Genomic DNA, 22,270 nt, shown 5'->3' with positions numbered 1-22,270 from the left:
GTACAACACGCCCGCCGAAGCCTTCGTCCACTGCACCGGACCCGCTCCACGGACGCCATATTCAACTCCACCGGCCCTGCTTTACCGATGCCGCAGCCTCATCAGGTTATTTCGATTTGTACTCCTTCGGTTTTTCTCTTTATCGTGCAACTGTTCACTTACCATAGATGAGCTTTCTTGTATGTCGACAGGCGCTGCAACCGTAGCACCGGAGCCGCTTCAGCGACGGCGACAGCCGGCCCAAACTCAACCGCAACACGAGCAGCATCGACGATCCTTAGCTATAAAGTATGACAATGATACCCATACGCCGCCGAGAATCAGGTACTATTATCCAACGGCCGGCGCCTACGTTCACTTTTCTAGCATAAGCACCGCACCTTTGAATTTCTTCAGGGCATCATTCAGTTTTTCATGAGACGCGTTATTCTTCTTGCACCTGTAGGGCCATACTTCTGGCAGTGAACATGTTACATGTGCTAAATTACATACCAGTGCACATATAGTTAATATGCTTTAGTTTTGTTTTGATGCCACCTGTTGGTTCCATGAGACTGCTTAATGTTCTCTATGCTTAATTACATATCAGAAAACTAGCATGTGGTTCCGCTGCTTTTTGTTTGTTTTACCCTACATTTTCTGATGCTAGCTATTACATCACTGCTCCGAGCCTCTGTTCATTACTTGTTTGTGTGTTCTTGATCTTCCCAAGTTGCATGACTAATTTGATGCTTCTATTAATTATGGAGCTGCCAACCCCATCAAGCAAAATATTTGTTCTTTTGGGGCTGGCACCTCGAACAAGCATAAAAATAGAGGGAAGCAGATATATTGTCGTGTATGCACACACCCTTCTTTCATTAGTTTAGATGAACCATTGATGATCAATTCGGACCAGTGCATGCGATTAAAATTAATTTTACCTAAATAGATGGTGCAGAATAAACTACAACAACTAGATTTGCAACCACGGGATGCTGACGATATCTTCAAAGAACATTGCAACAGCAGCTAGGCTTCATAGCAACATATGGTAAGCCAGTGTGTTTAAGTACATGTGAAATGTAATGCGAGTGGGCTGCTTTCTTGGCTTGTGCCCTCAACGTGTAATCCTACCGAATTACACATAGTTCAGTTGTCTACTTTGCTGTATTGCTTGATTCGAATACTTATTTGTTGTTACGCTATACCTGAGTTGGCCAATATGTCAGCAGTGCCTGCTGTACTGTCGTAAAGAAATGCATGCCTATTTCATTTGAGTCCTTAACTTTTCCTCTCAACTTCATCACAAGATTGTCTTCGTAGTTTATATGAGGCCACACTCTTAAGTGCTTTCTCAGATTATTTCAACCACTTAGATGCCTTGGCAACTTAAATATAGCGGTTGTACACTCCCTTTCAACTAGGGATGTCAACTGGGTCCCGTTTAATCCCGATTAAAGTCCACTAGTGGTATGATAGTTCAAAAGAGTTTTTGTTTTTTGAGGAAAATGAACTAGGGAGGTAGCAAAAACTAACTAGATGGGACTGGCGGATGTCATTTATTTTCCACTTACATCCCTAGTTTCATCCTACCATTTTAATTTCTTTTCGGCCGATGCTGCTTCGAACCATTTAAATATAGTTTGCCATGCTCGGCAATAATTCGTCCGTCGTTTACCATGTAAGCTTACTGCCTGGATCATACGATAACTATCTCTTACTGATGTCCAGCGGAAACCTTTCAGGATGCTGTTCACACTAGGACACAATGTACAACCCCAGAATCTATTTGAGTGCGCCATCCATGTTACCAGATGGTAGCAGTTCAGAGGCAACACCGCCGGAGAGTAGTCTAAGCACATATATTATAGTGCTTGAGGCTCTACTAGAGGCAGAAAGAGATGGTGTGGCTGCCATGAATGAGGTAATCTTTATCTTGAGGCTAGAAATTACGGAATTAGCAGCACGCATTATGCAAGCAACCCAAGAATTGGAGGAAGTAAGAATGTTGCATTTGAAGATGGAGGAGGTACTGCTGTTTCTGCTATCTGAAGCCCAAGGTAATCCCGGATCTTCTTTAGATACCAGTTGAAATTGTCATTAGATTATTATACTTGCATGTTGTGTCATGTCTCTGAATGGATTATGTTGCAAGACCCCCTATGTTGTCCATGTGTCGTATCTATAATTTTTGATTGTTCCATGCCAATATTCTACAACTTTCATATACTTTTGGCAACTTTTTATACTATTTTTGGGACTAACATATTGATCCAGTGCCCAGTGCCAGTTCCTGTTTGTTGCATGTTTTTTGTTTCGCAGAAAACCCATACCAAATGGAGTCCAAACGGAATAAAAACTGACGGAGATTTATTTTGGAATATTTATGAATTTTGGGAAGTGGAATCATCGTGAGACGGTGCACGAGGGGGCACGAGGTAGGGGGGCGCGCCCCTGACCCTCGTGGCCACCCCGTAAGGCAGTTGGAGCCCTTCTTTCGCCGCAAGAAAGCTAATATCCGGATAGAGATCGTGTTAAAATTTCAGCCCAATCGGAGTTACGGATCTCCGGGAATATAAGAAATGGTGAAAGGGAAGAATCTGAGAACGCAGAAACAGAGAGAGACAGAGAGACAGATCCAATCTCGGAGGGGCTCTTGCCCCTCCCGTGCCATGGAGGCCATGGACCAGAGGGGAAACCATTCTCCCATATATGGAGGAGGTCAAGGAAGAAGAAGAAGGAGGGGGGGCTCTCTCCCCCTCGCTTCCGGTGGCACCGGAGTGCCACTGGGGGCCATCATCATCACTACGATCTACACCAACACCTCCGCCATCTTCACCAAAATCTCCATCACCTTCCCCCCCTCTATCTACAGCGGTCCACTCTCCCGTAACCCACTGTACCCTCTACTTGAACATGGTGCTTTATGCTTCATATTATTATCCAATGATGTGTTGCCATCCTATGATGTCTGAGTAGATTTTCGTTGTCCTATCGGTGGTTGATGAATTGCTATGATTGATTTAATTTGCTTGTGGTTATGTTGCTGTCCTTTGGTGCCCATCATATGATTGCGTGCGGGATCACACCCTAGGGTTAGTTGTATGTTGATAGGACTATGTATTGGAGGGCAAGAGTGATAGAAGCTTCAACCTAGCATAGAAATTGATGCATACGGGATTGAAGGGGGACAATATATCTTAATGCTATGGTTGGGTTTTACCTTAATGAACATTAGTAGTTGCGGATGCTTGCTAATAGTTCCAATCATAATTGCATAGAATTCCAAGTCAGGGATGACATGCTAGCAGTGGCCTCTCCCACATAATACTTGCTATCGGTCTAGTAAAGTAGTCAATTGCTTAAGGGGCAATTTCGCAACTCCTACCACCACTTTTCCACACTCGCTATATTTACTTTATTGTTTCTTTATCTAAACAGCCCTACTTTTTATTCACGTACTCTTTATTATCTTGCAAACCTATCCAACAACACCTACAAAGTACTTCTAGTTTCATACTTGTTCTAGGTAAAGCGAACGTCAAGCGTGCGTAGAGTTGTATCGGTGGTCGATAGAACTTGAGGGAATATTTGTTCTACCTTTAGCTCCTCGTTGGGTTCGACACTCTTACTTATCGAAAACTGTTGCGATCCCCTATACTTGTGGGTTATCAAGACCTTTTTTGGCGTTGTTGCCGGGGAGCAATAGCGTGGGGTGAATATTCTCGTGTGTGCTTGTTTGCTTTATCACTAAGTAATTTTTATTTGCTGTTCTTAATTGTTCTCTATCTTTAGTTATGGATATGGAACACGAAATACCAAAAAAATTAGGTGTACTTGCTACTCATGGAGATGGGGAACCTCCTAAAACCCTCAATGCTGGTTATGTGAAAGATATTATGTACTACTTTAATAATCCTGAGAAAACCCCATTCAATTATGTAATGGGAGTAACGTTGGATCAATGTGAATACTTTAGGGATTACCGCTTGACACAAAAGGGAAACTATTATGGGATCAAATTCATATATTGAATTGGTATGCTAGGCAACTATGCTTGAGATATGATTATACTTGTTGCTCTAAGGTGAAGGCTCCACACCTTCCCTTTTCATGTGAATTTAATGATAATGAGACCTTAGCTTCTTATGCTAATGGTATATATGATTACTATGACGTGGAACAAATAGAAGAATTTGTTGCTTTTAAGGTGCTTATGAAATTGAATCTATGTTTAAAGAGTTTGAAGATTTTGATGATGCTGTTTATAGACCTGAAAATTTAGCTATCCTGAAATATTGTTATGAGAATTATGAATACAATTACGAAATTAATGTGCTTATTAAGAAAGTCTCCGCTGTCCAAGAAGAGGCTAATATTTTGCAGGAATCTATGGAAGAAGAAATTGATGAAACTGTGAGCTCATTAGATGAAAAAGATGAGGAGGAGAGCGAAGAACAAAAGGAGGAAGAGCGTATTGATCACCCGTGCCCACCTTCTAATGAGAGTAACTCTTCAACTCATACATTGTTTAATTCCCCTTCGTGCTTACCGAAGGATGAATGCTATGATAATTGCTATGATCCCGTCGATTCTTTTGAAATATCCCTTTTTGATGATGCTTGCTATGCTTGTGGCCAAGATGCCAATATGAATTATGCTTATGGAGATGAACTTTCTATAGTTCCTTATGTTAAACATGAAATTGTTGCTATTGCACCCACGTATGATAGTCCTATTATCTTTTTGAATTCTCCCAACTACACTATATCGGAGAAGTTTGCACTTATTAAGGATTATATTGATGGGTTGCCTTTTACCACTGCACATGATGATTTTGATGAATATAATATGCATGTGCTTGCTGCTCCTACTTGCAATTATTATGAGAGAGGAACTATATCTCCACCTCTCCATGTTTCCAATATGATAGAATTGCAAGAAACTGTTTATACTATGCATTAGCCTTTACTATGTGTGCATGAATTGTTCTTTTATGACATGCCAATGCATAGGAAGAGAGTTGGATTTCGTCATTACATGATATATGTTACCTTGTGCTCACCACTAAATTACAAATCATTTTTAATTAAAATTGGCTTTGATATACCTTGGGATCCGGGTGGATTCACTACTTGAGCACTATACGCCTAGCTTAATGGCTTTAAAGAAAGCGCTGCCAGGGAGACAACCCGGAAGTTTTAGAGAGTAATTTATTTCTGTTGAGTGCTTTTATATAGTTTAAAAACAAAAAAAATAAAGAGGGGAACCCAAAACTTTTTCAAAAAGGAAAGCGAAAGTGAGAAAGACAAGCATTGTTGAAGTGGGAGCTAGCCTTGAACTTTGTTCATGCTCACGGAAACTTTGTGAATCTTGATTACAGAAACTTTTCAATAAAAATAATTATCCCCTTGTACAATTCCATTGTATTATAAAAATAATGTGCCAAGGTTTGCCTTTAGGATGTTTACATTTGCTTGATGGTTTGTACGGTGCAGGACAGGAACTTTGGCTGTAGTGCATGAATTTTAATTTTTTACTGGAACGTCAAATGGTTCTGATTCTTTTTGCACTGTCTTCCTATAGAAATTGTTTATTTTTTCCTAATTTTTGTAGAATTTTTCAAGTATCAGAAGTATGGTGAATGTTCAGATTATTACAGACTGTTCTGTTTTAGACAGATTCTGTTTTTGATGCATAGTTTGCTTATTTTGATGAAACTATCAATTTATATTAGTGGATTAAGCCATGAAAAAGTTATCTTAAAGTAGACACAATGCAAAAACAAAATATGAATTGGTTTGCAACAATACTTAGAGTAGTGATTTGCTTTATTATACTAATAGATCTTACCAAGTTTTCTATTGAAGTTTTGTGTGGATGAAGTGTTCGATGATTGAGAAGGTCTTGATGTGAGAAGAAGGAAGAGAGGCAAGAGCTCAAGCTTGGGGATTCCCGAGGGACCCCAAGTAAATATTCAAGGAGACTCAAGCGTCTAAGCTTGGGGATGCTGGGGAGGCATCCCCTCTTTCTTCAACAAGTATCGGTATGTTTTCGGATTCGTTTCGTTCATGTGATATGTGCAATCTTGGAGCGTCTTTTGCATTTAATTTTCATCTTTCTTTTATGCACCATGCTGGTATGAGATAGTCCTTGGTTTATTTATAGAATGCTCTATGAACTTCACTTATATCTTTTGAGTATGGCTTTATAGAATGCTTCATGTGCTTCACTTATATCATTTGAAGTTTGGATTGCCTGTTTCTCTTTACATAGAAAACCTCCATTTGTAGAATGCTCTTTTGCTTCACTTATATTTGTTAGAGCATGGGCATATCTTTTGTAGAAAGAATTAAACTCTCTTGCTTCACTTATACCTATTTAGAGAGATGACAGGAATTGGTCATTCACATGGTTAGTCATAAAATCCTACATAAAACTTGTAGATCACTGAATATGATATGTTTGATTCCTTGCAATAGTTTTGCGATATAAAGATGGTGATATTAGAGTCATGCTAGTGGGTAGTTATGGATTGTAGAAATACTTGTGTTGAGGTTTGTGATTCCCGTAGCATGCACGTATGGTGAACCGTTATGTAACGAAGTCGGAGCATGATTTATTTATTGATTGTCTTCCTTATGAGTGGCGGTCGGGGACGAGCGATGGTCCTTTCCTACCAATCTATCCCCCTAGGAGCATGCGCGTAGTAATTTGTTTCGATGACTAATAGACTTTTGCAATAAGTATGTGAGTTCTTTATGAATAATGTTGAGTCCATGGATTATACGCACTCTCACCCTTCCACCGTTGCTAGCCTCTCTAGTACCGCGCAACTTTCGCCGGTACCATAAACCCACCATATACCTTCCTCAAAACAGCCACCATACCTACCTATCATGGCATTTCCATAGCCATTCTGAGATATATTGCCATGCAACTTCCATCATCATCATATACATGACTTGAGCATTCATTGTCATATTGCTTTGCATGATCGTAAGATAGCTAGCATGATGTTTTCATGGCTTGCCCGTTTTTTGATGTCATTGCTACGCTAGATCATTGCACATCTCGGTACACCGCTGGAGGCATTCATATAGAGTCATATCTTTGTTCTAGTATTGAGTTGTAATATCGAGTTGTAAGTAAATAAAAGTGTGATGATCATCATTATTAGAGCATTGCCCCGGTGAGGAAAGGATGATGGAGACTATGATTCCCCCATAAGTCGGGATGAGACTCCGGACTTTACAAAAAAAATAAAAGAGGCCAAAGAAGCACAAATAAAAAAAGAGGCCAAAGAAGCCCACCAAAAAAAATATATAAAAAAATGAGAGAAAAAGAGAGAAGGGGCAGTGCTACTATCCTTTTTCCACACTTGTGCTTCAAAGTAGCACCATGTTCTTCATATAGAGAGTCTCTTGAGTTATCACTTTCATATACTAGTGGGAATTTTCATTATAGAACTTGGCTTGTATATTCCGATGATGGGCTTCCTCAAATGCCCTAGGTCTTCATGAGCAAGCAAGTTGGATGCACACCCACTTAGTTTCAGTTTAAGCTTTCATATACTTATAGCTCTAGTGCATCCGTTGCATGGCAATCCCTACTCACTCACATTGATATCTGTTGATGGGCATCTCCATAGCCCGTTTATACGCCTAGTTGATGTGAGACTATCTTCTCCTTTTTGTCTTCTCCACCATCATATTCTATTCCACCTATAGTGCTATGTCCATGGCTCACGCTCATGTATTGCGTGAAAGTTGAAAAGGTTTGAGAACGTCAAAAGTATGAAACAATTGCTTGGCTTGTCATCGGGGTTGTGCATGATGTGAATATTTTGTGTGGTGAAGATGGAGCATAGCCAGACTATATGATTTTGTAGGGATAACTTTCTTTGGCCATGTTATTTTGAAAAGACATGATTGCTTTATTAGTGGGTTTGAAGTATTATTGTTTTTATGTCAAATGATAGACTATTGCTTTGAATCACTCGTATCTTAATATTCATGCCATGATTAGATTACATCATCAAGATTATGCTAGGTAGCATTCCACATCAAAAATTATGTTTTTATCATTTACCTACTCGAGGATGAGCAGGAATTAAGCTTGGGGATGCTGTCCGTCGTATCTATAATTTTTGATTGTTCCATGCCAATATTCTACAACTTTCATATAATTTTGGCAACTTTTTATACTATTTTTGGGACTAACATATTGATCCAGTGCCCAGTGCCAGTTCCTGTTTGTTGCATGTTTTTTGTTTCGCAGAAAACCCATACCAAACGGAATAAAAACTGACGAAGATTTATTTTGGAATATTTATGAATTTTGGGAAGTGGAATCATCGCGAGACGGTGCCCGAGGGGGGCACGAGGTAGGGGGGCGCGCCCCAGGGTGTTAGGCGTGCCCCTGACCCTTGTGGCACCCCATAAGGCGGTTGGAGCCCTTCTTTCGCCGCAAGAAAGCTAATATCCGGATAGAGATCGTGTTAAAATTTCAGCCCAATGGAGTTACGGATCTCCGGGAATATAAGAAACGGTGAAAGGAAAGAATCTGAGAACGCAAAAACAGAGAGAGACAGAGAGACAGATCCAATCTCGGAGGGGCTCTCGCCCCTCCCGTGCCATGGAGGCCATGGACCAGAGGGGAAACCCTTCTCCCATCTAGGGAGGAGGTCAAGGAAGAAGAAGAAGGAGGGGGGGCTCTCTCCCCCTCGCTTCCGGTGGCACCGGAGTGCCACTGGGGGCCATCATCATCACCGCGATCTACACCAACACCTCCGCCATATTCACCAACATCTCCATCACCTTCCCCCCTCTATCTACAGCGGTCCACTCTCCCGCAACCCGCTGTACCCTCTACTTGAACATGGTGCTTTATGCTTCATATTATTATCCAATGATGTGTTGCCATCCTATGATGTTTGAGTAGATTTTCGTTGTCCTATCGGTGGTTGATGAATTGCTATGATTGATTTAATTTGCTTGTGGTTATGTTGCTGTCCTTTGGTGCCCATCATATGATTGCGCGCGTGGATCACACCCTAGGGTTAGTTGTATGTTGATAGGACTATGTATTGGAGGGCAAGAGTGACGGAAGCTTCAACCTAGTATAGAAATTGATGCATACGGGATTGAAGGGGGACCAATATATCTTAATGCTATGGTTGGGTTTTACCTTAATGAACATTAATAGTTGCGGATGCTTGCTAATAGTTCCAATCATAAGTGCATAGAATTCCAAGTCAGGGATGACATGCTAGCAGTGGCCTCTCCCACATAATACTTGCTATCGGTCTAGTAAAGTAGTCAATTGCTTAAGGGGCAATTTCGCAACTCCTACCACCACTTTTCCACACTCGCTATATTTACTTTATTGTTTCTTTATCTAAACAGCCCCTACTTTTTATTTACGTACTCTTTATTATCTTGCAAACCTATCCAACAACACCTACAAAGTACTTCTAGTTTCATACTTGTTCTAGGTAAAGCGAACGTCAAGCGTGCGTAGAGTTGTATCGGTGGTCGATAGAACTTGAGGGAATATTTGTTCTACCTTTAGCTCCTCGTTGGGTTTGACACTCTTACTTATCAAAAACTGTTGCGACCCCCCTATACTTGTGGGTTATCAGTATCCAACCTACTGAATTCGAAGATCACGACATTTCTAAATCATAATCATATATAAAGGTGGAATAAATCTTTGTTGTGGTTTCGAAGAAATAAATAACAAAACGTATAATTATCTGTGGATATTCGTAATCGAATACAAATTGGATTTGAATTTAGTTTGCCAGGTGCCAGGGCAAACGTGAATGCTAATTCTCCCAAGTTTTGAACGAAGCGGCTAAACACCCACTATAATTTGTGGGCTGCCCGAAGCAAGTGTTTGCGAGATGGAAATTACTGTCTACCCCTGACACTTGACATCCTTATCGACCGGATTTACACTGCTGTCGATAGGGGTAGACTAGTAACTTCAATCAGATGTGACACAACGGCCTCTGAGCCCATTCAGACACGGTGGGCGCCAAACATGGGTGGCAAAACACATTTGATTCAAGCTCGTCCGAAAGACATGTGTCTCTTCCTCCATTCCCCATTCATACACGGTGGGCGGCAAAACAAACTCTCCTCGTCCGAAATCGATGTAGGCTAATATTTTAAATAGGGGCAGATGTGTAACTTCCATCAGACGTGACACAACCGCCCTACCTGTCAGCCCCGTTCATACACCATGGGCGCCAACCGTGGGCGGCAAAACACCCTCTCCTCGCCCGAAATAGTTACCAGAAAATATTTGGGAGATGCGAGATTACCGTCCTATCCCCAACTGACGCGATGTCCGAAATTTTAAACGGGGGATAAGTTCGTAACTTTCCCCCATTTCAGAGAAGCGCGTCCCAAAGTTTGAGATCCCCCCGCCCCTCCATTTCCCCATTCATACACCGTCGGCGGCACGACAACCTCCACACTGCGGCCAACCTCCTCCGTCCGCCACCCCATCCTCCACCTTGCCGGAGCCGCTACCCCTACCTTGTCGTCCACTGCAAGAGATGGACGTCTCTCATCCACAGCGCTGGACCAGGATCCTTTCATCGCCTCCTCTCGCTTCATCGGCGCCGTCGTCCACCTTGCCGTTGCCGCTCCTACGACCGCCTTGTCCACAGCAACAGGATATATCCCCCGACCCGGCCGTCTGCCGTCTAAAGTCTTCTTCCCCGCCGCCGACAGCCATCGCACCCGCAGCACCCTCAACGTATCAGCATAGGCCTACACGGCGTCGCAAGAGAGGTGGTACTTTTCCATATGTGCTTAAGTTATTGATCTCACCCGGAAAATAGATCGTAATTTGTTTACTGTACTTTTCTTGTCCATACCAAATCGTAGTGGCTAGTTGAAAGCAAACATTGGTTGCGAAGTAGCTTTGTCCGGTTTGCACCTTCAAATCCGCCATGGCACGGGCACTATACTCGTAAAGCTTATGGTTTCCCCCCTTTATATTCACTACCATCATCGTAGGTGCTTCGTGTCGTGCTAGCACTGCTCCTCAAGACCTCAACCCAAAGCTTACGTGTTGAAATACGAATCTCATATGATGCTCATATCACTAAAACAGAGAATGTTTAATTGGTCACCTAATGTTCCTATATTCGTTTCGAAAAGCATGTGCGCCACCCACTGGTCCAGCTAGTTCGACTTACCTGATTTTTCTCTTGATGCTAAGGGTTTTCCCCTTTTATCTACTCTACTATGATCTACGTAGGTGCTTTCTGTCGTACTAGCATTACTCCACCCTTCAAGCTAAACAACACAACACTCAGAATTCGAAAGCTTAGTTGTTCAAATATGATTGTGATATGATACTGATATTAGTTAACTGACACATTTAATTGGTTAGCTAAAGGTCCCACTTGAGTTTCCAAATGCACGTCACGACATATAGAGAGACAGCATAATTGCATTTCTTTGTCACTTCTTGACCGTACTTTCTTGTCCATACCAAATCTTAGTTGTTATTTCAAAGAAAACATCGGTTGCTAACTACCCTTTGCGCGGTTTGTAGCTTCAGATCTGCCATCCCACTGCCATGGTCAACATTGTACTCATCATGCTTATGTTTTCCCCATTTTATGATGACCACAATCAGCCTATGTGGTTCATGTCGTAATAGCACTGCTCCACCCATCGAGCTAAACAAACTTAGTTGTACAAATTCATATATGATATTATTGCTGATATTAGTAAAACTGAGAGATGTTTAATTGGTTAGCTAAATGTTCCTACTTTAGTTTCGAAATGCATGTGAGCCACATATGGAGAGACCGGAAAGAATAGTATTTCTCTGTGCGCTCTGGTTCATCATGGGTGGCCAACCGGCATTGTATTGAAAGACTTGTAATATCTTCAATCTGCTTGCTCTTCTGCTCTTCTTTAAGATGATATTCTTCTTTTGTGGTTGATTGGTCAGGTTGAGTTGTTCTCCCTTAGTATATTTTGAATCTGTCAGGTCATGTCGACTTGTTCTTCTTTACTATATGTTGAAGCTATCATCTGCGAAGTGTCATCACTTCTGGAGCTCTCATATTTTGAGTAGTAGGCCACATTATATTAATGCACACAACAAATTACAGCATGCATGGAATCTTTTGAAAGAATTGCAGAGATAGCAGAAAGGGGTTTACAGGGAGGCAGTATTGGATTAGAATCACTTCTGCATTACAAAGAAAATCTCACTTGTTTTTATGTTTTCATGCATGTCAGATATTGAACATTATCAAAATGAATATGAGAATGGGCGCACGAGAGGAATATTGCGGAACGATCCACTGGCTAACAAACTTGGCATGGTGGAGGATGGCCTATCTTATTCACCCATCAAGGTGCTTGCTCTAACTTTGCAAAGTTGTATTGGTCGCACATATTTTGCATCTGACCTCTTGCATTACTTCTACTTTGTTACACCATCTGCTTAGTTTAAGTATCATATATGAGTATATGCCATACCTATCCATTTTCTGTACCTATTCCATGTGTCGTCACACTATGTTTTTCCAGTCAAATGTTGTTCTTTCGTAATAGATGTCCAAAATGAAGAGGGTGAGTGCAGATCCTCAAGGAGTACAAACTAGGTATTTGGAAAAGGTAGTGATACCTGTTAAATCCAATAGATCAGTAGCCACAGGAAACACAGGCCCAACTGTACCACACTTTACCCCTACTTCAGTGGCCAAACCCCTATTAGAACTGCTGGGAGCCCAGCGCCAGGTACTGTCTATGATATCAATTCAAAATTTGAACTCCTAAATTTATGCTTGTGCCTTACCTTCTCTCTTGTATGAAAACTAATTTCAGATGAATCTCCTTGCTCAAAGGATCATACGATCTCAAAACAATAATGGGCTCTGCATTGCTCTTGTTAGTACCTCTCTCCCTTTTGCCTTGTAACACTGTACTTAATTAATTGCTATTTGATTATGTATCATCAGTCTGCACCTGAGCTTCATTATTCTCTATTTCTTCCAATATTATTTGATCTATATTTACTCTTTGCAAAATGTAGAATAATGGCAACGCTTATAAAGAATTTTCTTTGGGGAATTTATTGAATTATCCTTCCATCAACATGGAGAAGGGCTTTGTCCAGCCCGTGTTAACATGTAATGTAAGTTCATCCTTCTCAAGCCTTCAAACTTTGTTCTAGTATAGATTTGGATAGGCATCATTTCCTCCACTGTTGTTTGCTTTGCTGTTTACATCTGATTGGATGTTTGCAACAACTACCAGTTTCAAATTGTAGTTGTAAAAACATGTTCCTTATGCAGAACAGATCCATTTATTTGCTTATATAATTGTGAAACCTATTACGTGTCTCCTTGTTTCTCTTTCAGACCCGTATCTCTTATGCCAGGCAGAACTTTAGGGAAGATAGTGAACCAAACCATCTTGAGGACAGTGAGATGACCCCAAGGTCCTGTCTTGATGAAGACAGTGAGTTGAAGCTACTCACTAGCAGGTATGAGACAACCTCTGTGCAGTCACTGCCTCAATTAGTTCGACTTCTTCAGTCTCAACTTAAAGCTGAAAGGCTTGCTTCAGCTCAGCTCCGACTTGAAGTCAAAGATGCAATGAAGATGTCAGAGGACTGCCGTGCGCACCATCATGCCTTAAATCTGGTGTTGATGCATCCATCGTTGACACAAATGAGGTCTACCCAGCTTCTTCAGCTGTTTGGGGGGGCTCGACCTGGCCAGGCCTAGTGCCTTCTAAAGTGCTCTCAGTTTTGTATATTCTTTTGTTGGCGCATTTATTTGCATTGGTGACGAACTTTGATGCCCAGTGGATGTAATATGTGTGATAGCCGTGATAGCCTAGCGTAAGTTGCTTTCTTATCTATTTCCTTGTTGTCTTGTTTATTTGTTTGCTTGTAGTCATTGCAGTTCTTTTTCCGCGGTTTGCTAGTGGTTGCAATAACCTATTTTTAAAACTAGGCCACAATAACCATGGGCTAATATTTACTGTAGTGACACTGGGCCTCCTACGGGCCGTAGACAGTGGGCCTTCTACGGGCTGTAGAAACAGTGGGCCTTCTACAGGCCATAGAAACAATGGGCCTTCTACGGGCCGTAGAAACAATGGGCCTTCTACGGGCCGTATCATCAATGGGCCTTATACGGGTAGTATGATTGATTGGCCAAACATGGGCCAATAACAGGCCGCATTATGGCCGTAAACGGGCTAGAGTTGGAATCGTCCGTTCATGGGCCGACCATAACAGGCCATCGTTAATAGGCCATATTTGATGACGCTATGAAAACAGCCCAACGTATTAATAGACCACAAACGGGCCGACTGTAACCACGGGCTGAATTTGGACCAGCGGAAAATGACAGTAACGGGCCGTAAGTAAACGAATCCTGGAAATGAGCCCAAGAATAAATGGGCTCTGAGAAGGCCGAAAGGTAACATGGGCTAGAAACGGCCCAACGGAATAACGGGCCGTTAATGGGTATAAAGTGATACACTGTTCATTACAGGCCAGTTTCACCACGGGCCGTTAATGGGTGTAAAGTGATACACTGTTCATTACGGGCCAGTTTCACCATGAGCTGTTAATAGGCCAAGAGTTACATAGGGCCTCATATGGGCCGAAAGACGTCATGGGCCATACATGGGCCAGAAGTGAAAACGGGCTGGAATCATATTGGGTGGCCCAGATGACGCTATTGGGCCTAATTCGGATAGGGCGTAATGGGCCTTGGGTTAGCGGGCTGTAAATGGGCTATATGCGAACAAGCCGTTAACAGGCTTTACATGGGCCGGCCCGCCACCTTTTGACCAAGTCAAACGGGCTGGCCTTTTCACAGGAATGGGCCTTTGTTGGGCCGTGCCACGTGTCGACGTATCATAGGCGTCTTTTGTCCAATGAGTGGATGACATCCTTCCCAACAATGAGCCGACACGTGTTTCCTCCAGCCAATGATGATTTTACACATGGAAAATCCCCATTGGTCGGGGCTGTTAACGGGTTATCGGATCCAAAACCCGACCCAATAGCTTAACGGCGTTCCTTTACGGTGGATGCCATGTGTCAGTCACCCTTGACGAAAGCACTTCTGTGACGCGGGATTTATCGTCATGGAAGTGGACACTTCCATGATGATAATTTTGGTAATGCCATGGAACACTTCTACGACAGCACAGGTATGACTATCTTGATTCTGTCATAAAATCCTCATGGATGTACATGCATGACCGAAAATGCGACCTACCGTGACAAACACGTATCATCACGGAAGTGTATTTTTTTGTAGTGCTATTAGCAACATTTATTGCAGCTAACTACTCATCAAGAAAACTATCATCAATAGGTAGTGGGTCATCAAGCACATTTTCAAGCCTAGACAAGTTATCGGCTACTGGATTCTCAGCTCCTTTTCTATCAATGATATGTAAATCAAATTCTTGTAACAAGAGAACCCATCGAATAAGTCTAGGTTTAGCATCTTTCTTTTCCATAAGATATTTAATAGCAGCATGGTCTATGTGAATAGTTACTTTGGAATCAACAATATAAGGTCTAAATTTATCACAAGCAAACACAACCGCTAAGAATTATTTTTCAGTAGTAGCATAATTTCTTTGAGCACCGTCTAGAGATTTACTAGCATAATGAATAACATTCAATTTATTATCAACTCTTTGTCCTAGAACAACACCAACAACATAATCACTAGCATCACACATAATTTCAAAAGGCAAGTTCCAATCAGGTGGTTGAACAATAAATGTAGAGATTAAAGCGTTCTTAAGTGTTTAAAAGGCTTCAAGACAATCATCATCAAAAACAAACGTGATATCCTTTTGCAAGAGATTAGTAAGAGGCCTAGAAATTTTAGAAAAGTCTTTGATAAATCTCCTATAGAAACCGGCATGACCTAGGAAACTACGAATACCTTTGATGTCCTTTGGACATGGCATTTTCTCAATTGCATCAACCTTAGCTTGGTCCACTTCAATACCTCTTTCAGAAATTTTATGACCCAAGACAATGCCTTCATTAACCATAAAGTGGCACTTCTCCCAATTCAAGACAAGATTTTTTTGTTCACATCTCTGCAAAACTCGCTCAAGATTGCTTAAACAATCATCAAAAGACTTCCCATAAACGGAAAAGTCATCCATGAAAACCTCAACAATCTTTTCACAAAAATCAGAGAATATAACAGTCATACATCTTTGAAAGGTAGCAGGTGCATTACATAAACCAAAAGGCATACGTCTATAAGCATAGGTTCCAAAAGGACAAGTAAAATTAGTCTTTTCTTGATCAGGTTGAGAAACAGGTATTTGTGAAAAGCCAAAATATCCATCAAGGAAGCAAAAGTGTGTGTGCTTAGATAATCTTTCAAGCATTTGATCAATAAAAGGTAGAGGGTAATGATCTTTTCTAGTTGCTTTATTTAATTTTTTAAAATCAATTACCATTCTATAGCCTGTGACAATTCTTCGTGGAATAAGTTCATTCTTATCATTAGGAACAACAGTAATACCTCCTTTCTTAGGAACACAATGAAGATGACTCACCCATCTACTGTCAGCTATGGGATAGAGTACACCTACTTCCAGAAGTTTTAATATTTCCGTTCTTACCACCTCTTTCATCTTCGGATTTAACCAACGTTGGTGATCAACAACTGGTTTAGCATGAGGTTCCATATTAATTTTATGCTGACATAGAGTGGGACTAATGCCCTTTAAATCATCAAGAGTATATCCAATAGCAGCCCGGTGCTTCCTTAGAACTTTCAATAATCTTTCTTCTTCATGTTCTGAAAGTTTAGCACTAATAATAACATGATATATTTTCTTTCATCAAGATAAGCATATTTCAAAGTGTCTGACAATTGTTTTAATTCAAACACAGGATCACCTTTAGGTGGAGGAGGACCTCCAAGAGTTTCAATAGGCAAATTGTGTTTAAGCAGAGGACGTTGTTCAAACAAAACTTTATCTATTTCATTTCTTTCATGCATATGTAAATCATTCTCATGGTCTAGCAAATATTGTTCTAAAGGATCAGTAGGTGGTACAACAATAGAAGCAAGACCAATTAATTCATCCTTACTAGGAAATTCTTTTTCATGATGATTTCTACTAAACTTGGAAAATTTAAACTCATGAGACTCATCACCAAAGCTAACACCCACAGTTTGTTTCTTACAATCTATCTTATCATTAACTGTGTTCAAGAAAGGTCTACCAAAGATAATGGGACAGAAATCATCTTACGGGGAACCAAGAACAAGAAAATCAGTAGGCTATTTTATTTTCCCACACAAGTCCTCAACATCTCTAATAATCCCAATTGGTGATATGGTGTCTCTATTAGAAGTTTAATAGTAACATCTATTTCTTCTATCTCAGCAGGTGCTATATCTTTCATAATTGCTTCATATAAAGTGTAAGGAATAGCACTCACACCAGCACCCATGTCACATAAACCATGATAACAATGATCTCCTATTTTAACTGAAATGACATGCATGCCAACAACAGGTCTATGTTTATCTTTTTTGTCAGGTTTAGCAATTCTAGCAGCTTCTTCACAGAAGTAAATAACATGCCCGTCAATATCTTCTTCCAAGAGATCTTTAACCATAGCAATGCTAGGTTCTACTTTAATTTGTTCATCAGGTTTAGGTGTTCTAATATAGCTTTTGTTAACCACAGTTGAAACTTTAGCATGTTCCTTTATCCTAACTTGGAAAGGTGGTTTCTCAATGTAAGCAGAAGGAACAACTGGATCAACATTATAAATTATAGTTTCTTCTTTAAGTGGTACTGGTTCTTTAATTTCTTCTTTAATAGGTGGGTGATATTTAAACCACTTCCCTTTAGGGAGTTCAACATGAGTAGCAAATGATTCACAAAAGGAGGCTACTATCTCAGAGTCAAGTCCATATTTAGTGCTAAACTTTTGAAAAGCATCGGTATCCATCAAAGATTTTAACACAATCATACTCAAGTTTAGTACCTGACTCTTTACCTTTGTCGAGTTCCCAATCTTCAGAGTTGCGTTTAATTCTTTCCAAAAGATCCCACCGGAATTCAATAGTCTTCTTCATAAAAGAACCAACACAAGAAGTATCAAGCATGGTTTGATCATTACGAGAAAGCCGAGCATAAAAATTCTGGATAATAATTTCTTGAGAGCTCATGATTGGGGCATGAATATAACATTGAATTAAGCCCCCCAGCTAGAGCGATACTTTCTCCTTCATGAGGCCAAAAATTATATATATAATTCCGATCACAATGAACTAGATGCATAGGATAATTTTTTGGTGGAACTCCAATTCCATCATCCAATATCATCGCATAGCCTATACCATGCTAATGCCTTTCCCTTCAAAGATAAAGGGAAAACCTTTTTCATAACTTGATCCCTGGGTAAACCTGCAAGCTTGAACAATCCACAAATTTGTTCTACATATATCAAGTGCATATCAGGATGTTCGGTTCCATCTCCTGCATAAGGATTAGCTAGCAGTTGTTCTATCATACCCGAAGGAATTTCATATTCAATATTTTCAGTAGGTGCAGTAGGTTGAGGGGTAGCTAATGGTGGTTCCGAACGAGGTGAAGATACCCCGAACAAACCCCTCAAAGGATTGTTTTCCATAGTAACAAGTGACAATAAATATCAGCACACTATATAAATGTTTCCTTACCAAATTCCACTTACCAAAGGCGCTTCACTCCCCGGCAACGGCACCAGAAAATAGACTTGATGACCCACAAGTATAGGGGATCAATTGTAGCTCTTTTCGATAAGTAAGAGTGTCGAACCCAATGAGGAGCAGAAGGAAATGACAAGTAGTTTTTAGTAAGGTATTGTCTGCAAGTGCTGAAATTGTAAGTAGCGAGCAGTTTGATAGCAAGGTAATTTGTAACGGGCAAGTAACGATAATAGTAAAAAGTATGCAGCAAGGTAGCCCAATCCTTTTGAGGCAAAGGACAGGCCAAAACAATCTCTTATAATAAGCAAAGTGTTCTTGAGGGTACACGGGAATTTCATCTAGTCACTTTCATCATGTTGGTTTGATTTGTGTTCGCTACTTTGATAATTTGGTATGTGGGTGGACCGGTGCTTAGGTGCTGTTCTTACTTGAACAAACCTCCTACTTATGATTAACCCTCCCGCAAGCATCCGCAACTACGAGAAAAGTATTAAGAATAAATTCTAACCATAGCATTAAACTTTTGGATCCAATCAGTCCCTTACGAAATAGCGCATAAACTGGGGTTTAAGCTTCTGTCACTCTCGCAACCCACCATCTAATTGCTACTCCACAATGCATTCCCTTAGGCCCAAATGTAGTGAAGTGTCATGTAGTCGACGTTCACATGACACTAGTAAGGGAATAACAACATACGTACTACCAAAATATCAAACACATATCAAGTTCACATGATTACTTGCAACATGATTTCTCCCTTGACCTCAAGAACAAAGGTAACTACTCACAAATAATAATCATGCTCAATATCAGAGGAGTATTAAATAGCATAATGGATCCGAACATATAATCTTCCACCAAATAAACCATATAGTAATCAACTACAAGATGTAATCAACACTACTAGTCACCCACAAGCACCAATCTATAGTTACGGTAACAATATTGAACACAAGAGATGAACTAGGGTTTGAGAGGGGATGGTGCTGTTGAAGATGTTGATGGATATTACCCTCCCCAAGATGGGAGAGTTGTTGTTTATGATGATGACGATGATTTTCCCCTCCGGGAGGGAAGTTCCCCCAGCGGAATCGCTCCGCCGGAGGGCAAAAGTGCTCCTGCCCAAGTTTCGCCTCGAGGCAATGACGCTTCGTCCTGAAAGTCCTCCTCTTATTTTTTCTAGGTCAAAATGACTTATATACCAAAAGATGGGCACCGGAGGTGGGCCGAGGAGGCCACAACCCACGCCTGGCGCGCCCAGGTGAGTTGTGCCCACCAGGGCGCGCTTGGGGGGCCTGGCGTGCCCAGGTGGGTTGTGCCCACCTGGTGGCCCCCCTCTGGTGTTTATTGGCTCTAATATTTCTTAAATAATCCATAAAAAATCTCTGTGAAGTTTCAGATTATTTGGAGTTGTGCAGAATAGGTGGCCTGATGTAGCTTTTCCAGGTCCAGATTTCCATCTGCTGGAATTCTCCCTCTTGGTGTGTTCCTTGCAAATTATGAGAGAAAATGCATTAGAATTACTCCAAAAAGCATTATTATAGATAAAAACATTATAAATAACAGCAACAAAACATGATGCAAAATGGACGTATCACCGACTATGACACATAGAATTCCAGAGTGCGTAATGTCCACATGAGTACAAACGCGGTGTGAGGTGTAAGACGGGTGGATAGTCATACCATGTATGCAGATAACACTCGGTTGTCTTGAAGTTCTAGCAGAATCATTATGTGAACAAGAGTCATATGGAGATATAATTGGCAAAAGTTGGCATACTGGTCAAAATTCTCGTCACCAGTGATGTTCACATCAATGACTGAGAATAAGACCAGGATCTTGAATCAGTCACTTTCAGTTATGAGAGATATTGATTTGAGTGGGAGTGCACTTTATATTAAAATTATTTAAACACTGGTGCAAATTAAAAAAATCATCACCAAATAACATTTGTGGAGTACTTTTGAAGGAGACCTCTTGGCTCGGATACCATATTGAATTCATGCTCCAACCAATTGCTCCAAAAGTCTGAACTGATGGAGAGAGGTGCGCAATATATTTCAACAACCCCCTCATGTCTGGAGTACTTGATTTTGAAAGGAATGCTATTGAGCCAGGGAAGAGCTAAGAGAACTTTAAAAAATACACTGAACTTTCTTTTTGTCGGAACCTCATCAAGAGGGCAGGGTGCCCATGCAATTTCATAAAGAAGGATAGAGTTGAACCAGTTTATAAGAAAAACTAGGCCAGAAACTACACAATCGCTTGATTGATTAAGGGACAATTAAGAGAAAACCCCGACCAAGCACAACTGACCAACTCAAACTCCACTACCTACTTGTGCGCTACCCGAAGAGAATTGAACGACCTCTTCGGAGACGCATTCAAGAAGGGAACATGACGCTTTCAAGCGCCGTTGTCGCCAGCAGGTCGCCGACATTGACCCTCGTCAATCAATAAAGCTTTCGCCCAAAAACCGCTCAACACTCCCCGCCAAAACCTGGGGAAGGGTCTGGCCACACCAATAGCTACCAAGAATACCCAAAATACAGTCAATCACAGCCTAGTAGAGACGAACCCTTTGATGATGACTCCAAAGGAAAAGGCGCCACCGCGCCATCATCGCTGGTAACCGATCCCGGAAGCAAGGATTTCACCCAGAGCCCTACACCTCAGTGAGCCCCGAGGAAGGCGCTCAACTAGGTTTGTCACTTTAAAATACAAAAGCTCTAGCAAAAACATGGAATAGTAATATGGGAGTTAGGGACACAAGATTGAGGCAATTGTTTGTGAAGCAAAAAAACAATGAACATGCTATCTAAATAAGTAACCCAACCGCAGGCAGAAAAATGGTTAAAATATCAAGTATGTCATGAAGCAATGATAATAAATATACCTACCCTAAATATCCAACAATCCACTAGGGAAGTCAGATGGCAGCCCTTCAAAATCCTATTCATTGTATTTAATGGACTGAATCTCCCACAAAATGTGAAAGGATGTGAAATTTCATTTAATCGTTCCTCCAAAATTGGCTCTGGATGAAATCCAGAATAATATGAAGATTCAGACACATGGAAATGCACTAAATCCATTTTTTCTTGTTTATCAAGAAGTACCTGTCTACATTTGATTGGAGAGGTGAAATGTCATTAGCTTCCATATAGGTCCACCCTTACCATTCATAAATGAAAAACATGCCATGTTCTGCAAAAAGCAATAATTTAGAAAAAATGATCATTTAACTAAAAAGGAAAAAAAAGAAGCATCCTCATGATCAGGGAAGAAAACGGAATTGGTATCACGTAAGTTAATACATTTCCGATTCCCGTGCTACATTACAAACTGATTCCAACTTAATTCAAGTAGATGAAGACAATTATTATCCAACAAATGTTCTGCTCATTTAGCTCCTAGAATGAAAGCAAGCCTTTTAAAATTACTTGAGCTTGAGAAAATGTAAATGAATCAGGTTTGTGCATCTTTTGTTGTTTAGTTTATGTAGTACAATCACAACTTTCCCAATCTGCA

The sequence above is a fragment of the Triticum urartu genome, chromosome 7A (assembly GCF_056163025.1).
Source record: "Triticum urartu cultivar PI428250 chromosome 7A, HENAU_Tu73, whole genome shotgun sequence".
Lineage (NCBI taxonomy): Eukaryota > Viridiplantae > Streptophyta > Magnoliopsida > Poales > Poaceae > Triticum > Triticum urartu.
The sequence above is the reverse complement of the archived record's forward strand: the minus strand, read 5'-3'. Positions refer to the sequence as shown.